The following is an 8,828-nucleotide window of genomic DNA, read 5'->3' as shown; positions in this document are numbered from 1 at the left end:
ATACTGCTTCTAAAGACAGGAAAATTGTAATAGGAAGGACTGTTTGAAGGACCCTTCAAGTTTATCCATAAAGTTGTATGCTGTATAAGTGATTTCGTTTCATTTATTGGCAGCTAGGCATGTCTCAATGAAACCGTTCTAAAACATTCGATATGCTTACTGCAACTTATTTATGCCTGCATCACCGAGTTGCACGACTCCCCCGTGTAACGGGCGCACATTCTGCGTCTGCGCAGCCCTACTGATTCAGCAATGCTTCAGTTGCTTTTTCGGTCAGCAAGGTCACACTTTCAAGGAGCACTCACGAAAGACAAATAGCTTAGTCACAAACATTTATTGTACCGTTCATTGCACACACAGCACAACACAGCGCAAAACGCAGCACAGTGACAGCAGAAATGCCATGGCAAGAGAATATCCACAAACAGAATATTACAGAACTCTGACGGTGCATTAGCCAAAGCGCAAAAAAAAAGACGGAAACAAATTTCACAAATATGTCAACTAGAGATACATGTGGCGCTGACTACAAAAGCCACACTCGATAACGAAACTGGAGGGACCCTTTCGTCTAATTCTCGAAGCTTCTTGTGAGATGTTGTAGGTCAGTTAACGGCCGTTCGCCGCAGTCTCGCGGGTCTGGGAACTGACCCCCCAGGTTGCCTATAGCACGAAGCGATGTCTTTATCCTCTTCCATTGCTGGCTCTTACGTTCGATGGCAGACTGCAATATACCGCGTATTTGCGCGGCGCATGCTTCACTCGATTGGCTGCGTTGGCACTCACTGTAGAGGCGAAGTACTCGCCGCTCTGCCTCCTCTTCACGGCACACCCGAAGCACGTAAACAGCGGTCTTGACGTTGAGTGACAACAAACCGGCGCGCACGCACTCTGTGAGGTCGTAGGCGTTGGTCCTTTCGCCGGGTGTAGAAGCCGCCTCCTGTTCGCTGTGCGCCGTGACCTGGCCAGATGAACCTGGTGTCATGCCGGAACAACCTCGGTGGAAGGGGCGGATTGGCCAAGAAGTATGGCCTCCGAACAAGGCAGGGACATCGTAATGTCCAGACCATCTTCGTTCGAATGAGGAGAAGGTCTCCGACAAATCGCTTGATGACTCTCCTCTCCCACTGTCAGAATCCCAAGATTCAATAATCACATCATCATCATCATCGTCGGCTCCAGAGCCATTCCACGAAAGGGGAAATAATTCGGACACGATGATCAGGTCCTCATCTGCAGACTGGTTTTGAAAACAAGCAGCGCCATCAGACACTGCACTTGGCTCATCGCTAGCAGACGCCCTATATTGGCAAGGAATGCTTTCCAACGCAAGTGTGTCAACTGCCCGACGTCTCCGCAAGGAAGCGGGCCGCTCAGACTCAACTAAGGGGGGATAATGTACATACCGTAGGGGAACGGTCTGTCTATGATCCCGTCGATGCGCCTTAAGCATACGTGCATTGTTTGTACGCTCAGAAAATGCGGCTGACCTACCAAACCAAACAGGAAATTTTTCTGACACGACAAGAACGTCGTCGTCCGCATGTGTCCGCTCACAAGGCAGATTCTCGGTTTGGGCAGCAGGCAGGGGTTCCTCACGCGCGCATTGCGTTTGCTGGAAAACGCTCTTGCGGGTATCAGGTCCCCTTTGAAGTGAAGAAAAGCGTTCGGACACACGCCCTCCGATAGCGTTGTATTTCACCGAAAAAGAAGGAAGCCTCTCGGGCTGGATAGCCTCAAAGGGCGCGCTGTCGTCAGTATATCGACTTTCCGAAGATGGAATGTCCTGGCGCTGTGAAACAGGCCCTTCGTCGGCGGGCTGGGAAGGAAAGGTATCATTACTGTCAGGCTGTGTCTGTAGACGAAGTGAGCACTGAGATTGAACAACCGTGCCATCGATGCCTTCATTTCTGCGCAGACGAAGAAATTCCTCAGAGGCACTAGACGGGTTATCTACTGACTGGCCAAGCCCAGAGGAAAGATTATCCGACTCCGCAACAAGCCTTTCCTCAAGTGCAGACCGCCTCCGCAAAGACGGCAAGCTCTCCAAAGCAGAAACCAAACTGGATCCGCGCCACGTCCGCTGGGTAAGATAGTTTTCAAGATCGTCAATTTCCTCGTCTGCCAATTGTGTCCGCGCAGCAGCAGACTCCTCAGACTCGGCTGATACAAAAATCCTATGGTCAGGAAGCCTACTCAATCTTTGCTGTAGGGGGAAGCTGTCGGGAATAGGAACTGGAGACTCCATAGGCTCGTGCGGATAGGTTTGGCGCTCAACCTGAACACCCTGTTCGGACGTTGTTATCTTTGGAGAATCCAAGACCATTGACTCGAGAAGCAAATCATCACCATCGCACCATCGCTGCCGAGACGTGCCGTTTTCGTAAGTTGTAGCTGGAACGCCAACATGCACAGACTGTCTCCGCTGAGAAGGCAAGCGTTCCGACCTGTCAAGCCATCCGTCAGTGGCACAACTCCTCCCCAAAGAAGTATTATTTTCGGACTCACCAATGAGGTTGAGGTTGGTGTGTCTAGATTGCCTCTGCAGATAAGTAACCTTCTGGTACTCGGGACACACACCACGTCTGTCACCATCGGCAAGCCGCCTTTCTAAACACGCAACGCTGTTTCCGGGTTCGAGAAGAGCTCTATCAGCCGCATGAAGACTCGGTTCGGAAGTGTCATATGGGGAATGACTTCGCTCGTTCGGAATTTTCTCGTATTCACAAAAAATGTCGCGGTACCCGGACTGCCTCCTCTCAGCAGAAGGGCTTGCAAACAACTCAATTCCATTTTCTCCATTTACAGAGTTCCTTTGCTGATATAAAAGGGGGCTCTCGGGTTCAGTGTCAGACGTGTGTTTGTCGACGGACGCTCTTTGAAAAGAAAGCAGGATCTTGGTTTGAGTATTCATTTCATCTCCACCACCCCTACTTGGTTCAGGGGAAATGTTGTTGCGCATTACGTCCCAGCACTGTCTCCGTTGTTCATTGCACTGCTCATCCTCTGCAGATTGGACAAGACTGGAAGCAACGCCTTCTGGTGCAGGCACATTACTATCTGCACATAACTCAAGCGTCATGTTCTCGTCTGCCGGACAGTTTCGCGATGAATATTTTTCGGGGCCAACAAGAAGTCCGAGACTAGTCGGCCGTGTGTCCTGACCTGGAACGATTCCAGAGGCAACCTGCACATCACCTGCTCTCTTCCTCGCCCCGGAGGACACGCGTTCAGCACCGAAAATCGCGTCCCCATCTTCTGACCCACCTTGCGACAAAGCGCATTTATCGTCCGCAGCAATGCTGCTACCATCGTCAAATGAGATCAGCGAAGACTGACAGTCCTTTTGTGGCGAGCTGACGAGTCCAAACACTGGTTCATGCGGACGAGCGATACCATCGGCTGCATCAGTTTCTTCGCGAATGCGTCTCGAGGTCATTGTGCCCTTTTGGCCACAATGAAACTCGGCAATGGTAGCTGCGTTGGCAGAACTGTCGGGCGCTTCTGATTGAGCAAAGTCCGGAAGGCCGATACTGGCGCTCGTTGCACTGGCATGCTTGCTTACCGCCGCACTCAACTCTCGAGCTCTCAGGGGATTGGTACGATCATCTGGTGCCGGAAGCGAACGCGTTGCAGCAGCCAAGTCACTCCCGCCATCTGCTGAGCGAGTAGGCGAGATCAGTGGGACGGCCGTTGGTCGACAATCCTCTTCAGTCAGCTCTAGGCATACATCCCGTCGACAAGCTCTATGCTCAGCTGTGTGAACATCTTCGCAGTAACTTGAGAACACGACACATGCATTGCCATCAAGCTTCCGATCCTCTCTGTCAAAAGCACAGCTTCGACGGACATCACCGCTTCCAACTACAGAATGTTCAATGAGCGGCGTTTCCATCGCAAAGATGGGCTGCTGAGGTTTCTCAGATATCATCTTGCCTGTACCCCGACTGGATGTCTCTTGGGTTAATGCACACGGTACTTCACTGCAACCAGTGACGGTAACCGATGTCGTCAATATCCCCTGCAATGATGAGAAATTCCGATAAACGTTCTCGCTATAAGTAAATCCGAGGGCACCTAAGCTATATTATGATTTGTGAATGCGAAAGCATAAATGTCCAACTGAATGCCGCTGAGCGATGCTTCGAGTTATGAACACCTCCCAGGCAAGAGAGCGCGTTGAGACACTTGGACAACGCCTCCTAGATAGCAAAAGGCCGACGCACTTCGACCCATGATGTCATGCTACCTTACTCAAATGTCATAGAATCTAATGGGGTGATCCCGTGTAAGCCGTGGTGATTTTCACGTCACCGCTTTCGTAACGCTGGTTCAGTCCCAGTAGCATGATGTCATAAAGCGCAGTGCGCAGTACTTATATCTAGGAGGCACTGGTTCAGGCCAGTGGGTAAGACATTCGGTTTCTATGCGCAGGGTCATAGGTTCGAAACTCACTACCGCCAGCGTACTTCCTTTCCAATTTATTCTGTTTTTATGCATTAATTTATAGCAATTACCGAGGCGACATTAGAACGCAGACGAGAGCTTGCGCGGACAAGCAATCCGTCGATAACTTGGACAACAGAAGCTTCCGAAAGCGGGAGCGAGGTTGTCGCGGCAACGCCCTTTCCCCTGCCTCGCGTGCGCGGCAACAGCTCTTCCCTTTGCCCGCTCTGCTCCGTCGAGGCGCGCACGTGACGCGGCGTTAGCCAATGGGAATTTAGGTGCCGTTTTGCTGCTACAGACGCCGGCTTTTTTGCTCAATTGGCCATTGGATGCATTCGCATCAAAAACAGGTCTCAGACCATGGTGGAAGAAAAGATAACGTTACTAAACGGGGACGCAGCGCCGGCGATATCTTTTTTTTTCGGTCGTGGTTTACGTCTCTGTCGGCAGGTGGCGGAGTTCGGGAGTCAAAAATATAAGTGTGACATTAAGCAAAATAAGAACAAGAATTCGGTGTCACAGTCCACCACCCCGTTTCAAAGGGGACACTTATAGAATCCCTACATCAACCACAGCCGGCTGTGCGGGTCTCCTCAAACATGGGGCTCCCCTCAATCGAATCGCCAGTAAACTGTCCAATATATATATGTATGAGTGCCAGGCTAAGCGTCTGGCGAGCCTTTGGAAAGCAAGCTTAGGCATATCGACCTAAATATATGAGTTTAGTAGCGCTATCCAGACCTAACTGTGCATCGCAACTCGTGAAAGTCCACTGCACAGAACAGGTGTGTTTACTGGTGCTCAACTGTGGTACGAATGCAAAACTATCCGGCTATCGCAAAGTACAAGGTTTTTCAGGTTGTGCACATGAGGCTGAAAAACCACGGCTTGTTAATTGCAGCAATCTTCGGGGTTACTATGCATGCGAAGCACGCACACTGCCCCTAACCGAGCAGGTTGCTTTTAACATTCGTTATCTTAATCTGGAGTATCTCGCAAGTTATTCTAACCTAGTAGTGTCCACCTGATTTACTGAATGCTAACACATCACACTGGGGCGAAAATTCAAGAAATACAATTGCACGACTGTACAGACATATCACGACGGGATGTATATCAATGTCCTAATTACAAACGCGATAGCTATACTCTGTTGCATACATAGCAGTCAGCGCTGTTTAGGCTACGCGAGAAATTCGGTCTAGAAAAGGTATCACTCCGAACGTTCCGGCCATGCTTCGATGCGCGCCAACAGCGTTCGCTCGCACGAGATTGCACGTGAGGCTTCTGGCGACGGGTTGCAAACAAAAAACGAAAAGAACAACAAAAATAAAAATTATTTAGAACGGCTCATTAACAGCCGTATACCACCGTGTATTTGTTTCTAATGATTAAAACGTGTTTCACTGAATACTGAGCCTATATAAAGAACTGTTGCGCACAATTGTGGTCCAAGAACACCGAACTATGTCCAAATGCGAACAAAACCACTGCAAGGAGTCCCCCTAGCATCCACAGCGTTGACTGCTATCTGTGGAACGGAGTATAGAATAATGGCATACCGATTGTATGCAGAAATTCCACTGTAGTTGTCTAAGTGTGCGTCAGCGTATGCCAAAATTTCATTTGGCCCACCCCCTAATTTCATGTTCGCCCACCCCCAAAAATTAGGTCGGCCCACCCCCGAACTCCATGTTAGGCCACCTCTAAATTACGCATTCGCGTAGCCCAAATTTAGGTTGTTCCACCCCAAAATTTAAGTGCCCCCCAAAAAAAATTTCAAGCTAGCTCCAAATTTCAAGTTGGCCCACCACCAAACTTAAGTTGGCCCACCCCAACTATAGGCTTCCCAATGCATTTTTAGGAAGCCCTAATTTTCCTTTTGGTATTATCTCTTATCTATATTTTTTCTGTTGTTCGTTACTGCTATGAAGCTACCAATGCTCTGCATATATACTACTATAACAACTATATGTCTTCGCAAATTGCGCATTTTTGTGCAGATACAAGGCATTGCAATTTTCACGTGACGGGCTGCAGTAGCAGGCGACAAGAAATTATGAACCTGCCCCCCCCCCCCTCAACACTGCAGCGCTCTTACCGGCAAAGGGATGAAGCGCGAACACAAGTGTAGTCACAGACAGACGGCGCCATTGAGACACCTCATCGCTCCTTCCACTGCGATTCAGACCATGCACTCCGTTAAGGTAGTGTAGTACAATACACTCAAAGCACTCACCTGCGGATCAGTTGAGTCGCAGCCCAGAAGGCATTGACGTCCTCCCTCTACCACAGCAGACGGTGGCAAGAGCGGAGCAAATACAACGGGCCCACAAAATGGCACCCCGTCTCTCGGCACATCCAGGGAACAATAGGGCTCACCGGGTCCGAAGACGTCACTGCTTGCGCTGACTTGGTCCTTCGATGCCTTCTTGTTAGATGCACTGCGTGTGCGGCTTACAGCTGCTTTTTTAGCAACCAAAGTCTTCGACTCACTGCACGCCCCGTGCTTCGCGGGCGCTGGTGACTCTCGGACGACTTGACGCCGACAATTTTCCTCACGCCTATTCGCTTCCCGTTGTTTGCGCAGTCGCACTCTCTGATCTAGCTCTCGACGCTTTTCCGGCGTTGCTCTTGTTGCTCGCGTACCTTCTGGCAGCACCTTCGCCGCCTCGCCAGATGCAGTCGGACAGCCTTTACGTAGCTGGTGCACTTTCCTTGCGAGAACAACTGATGGTTGTTCAGCCTGCTGACGCATTGTGGTACTCGCCGAGGCTTCAAGTACTGCACTCGGTTTTTTATCGTCTTGGCTGGCGTGAACCTCGTTCGTGGTTTTTCCTTGCAGGATCCTTCGTTTTCGTCCTTCGAAGACAACGGCCGAGACAAGAGATTTCTCGGCACTTGTGTCGACTTGATCTTCATCAAGGCTGAAGTTGCAAATTGCCGCTGAAGCGCCATCTTGCACATCAGCACCGGAGTGACGCCTCTTCAACGGTGTCTTCGGCTTATCCCTCCTTGCGACGTTTCTGCACTTCCGTTTCTCCTGCGAGCAACACCCGGTTGCCAGTCCGCACGCCGCGATCATTGCACGCCTTAGTCCGTATCGCGCCTCGAAGTAACCGTCGACCTTCGGGGTGGCAGCCGTCCGTTTCCGCGCCATCGATGCAGCCCGACGTCTCGAGGCTAAGCGGATGATGTGAACGGGTCGAAACGCTTGTCGACCTCTAATGAATGCGCCGGCGAATCCCCCCTGGCTGAGCAGAGACGCGCTCGCGTGCCGCCGCGACCGTGGTTCGAGCTGACGATTCACGTCGTGTCCAAGACGCCACTGCGTTCCCAGCCCGTGTCCGCCCCTCCCCTTATCGCATCGTCACGATCACACACCGAAGGCACTTCCGCAGCTCACTCTGTCTCAGGGTTGAAACCACTCTGACGGCCGTTGCACGCTGCCAATCACAGTAGCAAAGAAACTGCCGAGCTCATGGTTGCAGTCCACGGTTGTAGTGGCCCGTCTACAAGCGTCGGAGTCCGTCTAGTGGAAAACCGCGGGCGGAACCGTGCGCGGTGCGGTCCCTGGCGGGACGCGTTCATCGCCTGCGTCTCGAGTTGCGGACATAAAATAACACAGTAACGCTTTCCAATGTGTTGCGGGCGGATGCGCCCAACCCCGGTACGGCGTCCGAGGACGAGGGCCGACGTCTGTCAAACCGCGAACGCCGTTCAGTTCCCGCAGCAGCAGGGCCGTGCGTTGCAGTTACGTACTCTCACTCGGCGCTGACCAGAGTTAGCGTCGACCGAGCGTTCGACGCTGGCAAGCTCGAGAGCCCTATAAAAAGATAGTGGTCGAAGTGGCGGCCTTCTTGTGAAACGCCTGCGGTGAGCTGCCGCGACAAGGCGCTAGAAACGCCAGACAAATGCAACTAGAAGCGCTCGAGGACATTGTTTGCGCGTTTTCGCGTTAGACAACTCAATAATTCGCCGAGTTTATATTGAGAAGGAATTCGGGGCATGTTAAAAGAGTACCGTGTTAGCAGTTATGTGCAGGCAAATTCCGAAGTCTGTGGATTCATTAGGGGGCAATATTAAAATTGCCAGATCCTCGCATCCTGCCAGTTTACAGGTGGTTAAGGAAACGCTTTTTAAGTTTGTCGACTGCCCGGCAGGCAATCAACGAAGCTGGCAATTTTACAACTGAAAGGAACGGGAGCTCGGTGGCGTGTACCTATAGTCTGAAGCGTGTAGGCTAACTACGTCTTAAAAGTAATTACTCAGTGTACTGAATAATCGTTTTATTCCTATTCCCACATGGCCCATAGTCTGCTTTTCCAGTCTCCTTTGTGAACTGAAGGAGGCACGTTGCTTATATTTAGATGAAATATTAC

The 8,828-nt window shown here is 51.0% G+C and overlaps 1 long non-coding RNA gene across 1 annotated transcript; it reads right to left on the bottom strand.

The window, feature by feature from the left end:
• Positions 1–315: 315 nt before the first annotated feature.
• LOC129385627 (uncharacterized) lies at positions 316–8,194 on the bottom strand. The gene is made up of 2 exons (XR_011895817.1): positions 6,686–8,194; positions 316–4,021 (listed from the first exon to the last, which is right to left on the bottom strand). It is a non-coding gene; the product is annotated as an uncharacterized lncRNA (long non-coding RNA).
• Positions 8,195–8,828: the final 634 nt, after the last annotated feature.

The sequence above is a fragment of the Dermacentor andersoni genome, chromosome 7 (genome assembly GCF_023375885.2).
Source record: "Dermacentor andersoni chromosome 7, qqDerAnde1_hic_scaffold, whole genome shotgun sequence".
NCBI lineage: Eukaryota > Metazoa > Arthropoda > Arachnida > Ixodida > Ixodidae > Dermacentor > Dermacentor andersoni.
The sequence above is the reverse complement of the archived record's forward strand: the minus strand, read 5'-3'. Positions and strand labels throughout refer to the sequence as shown.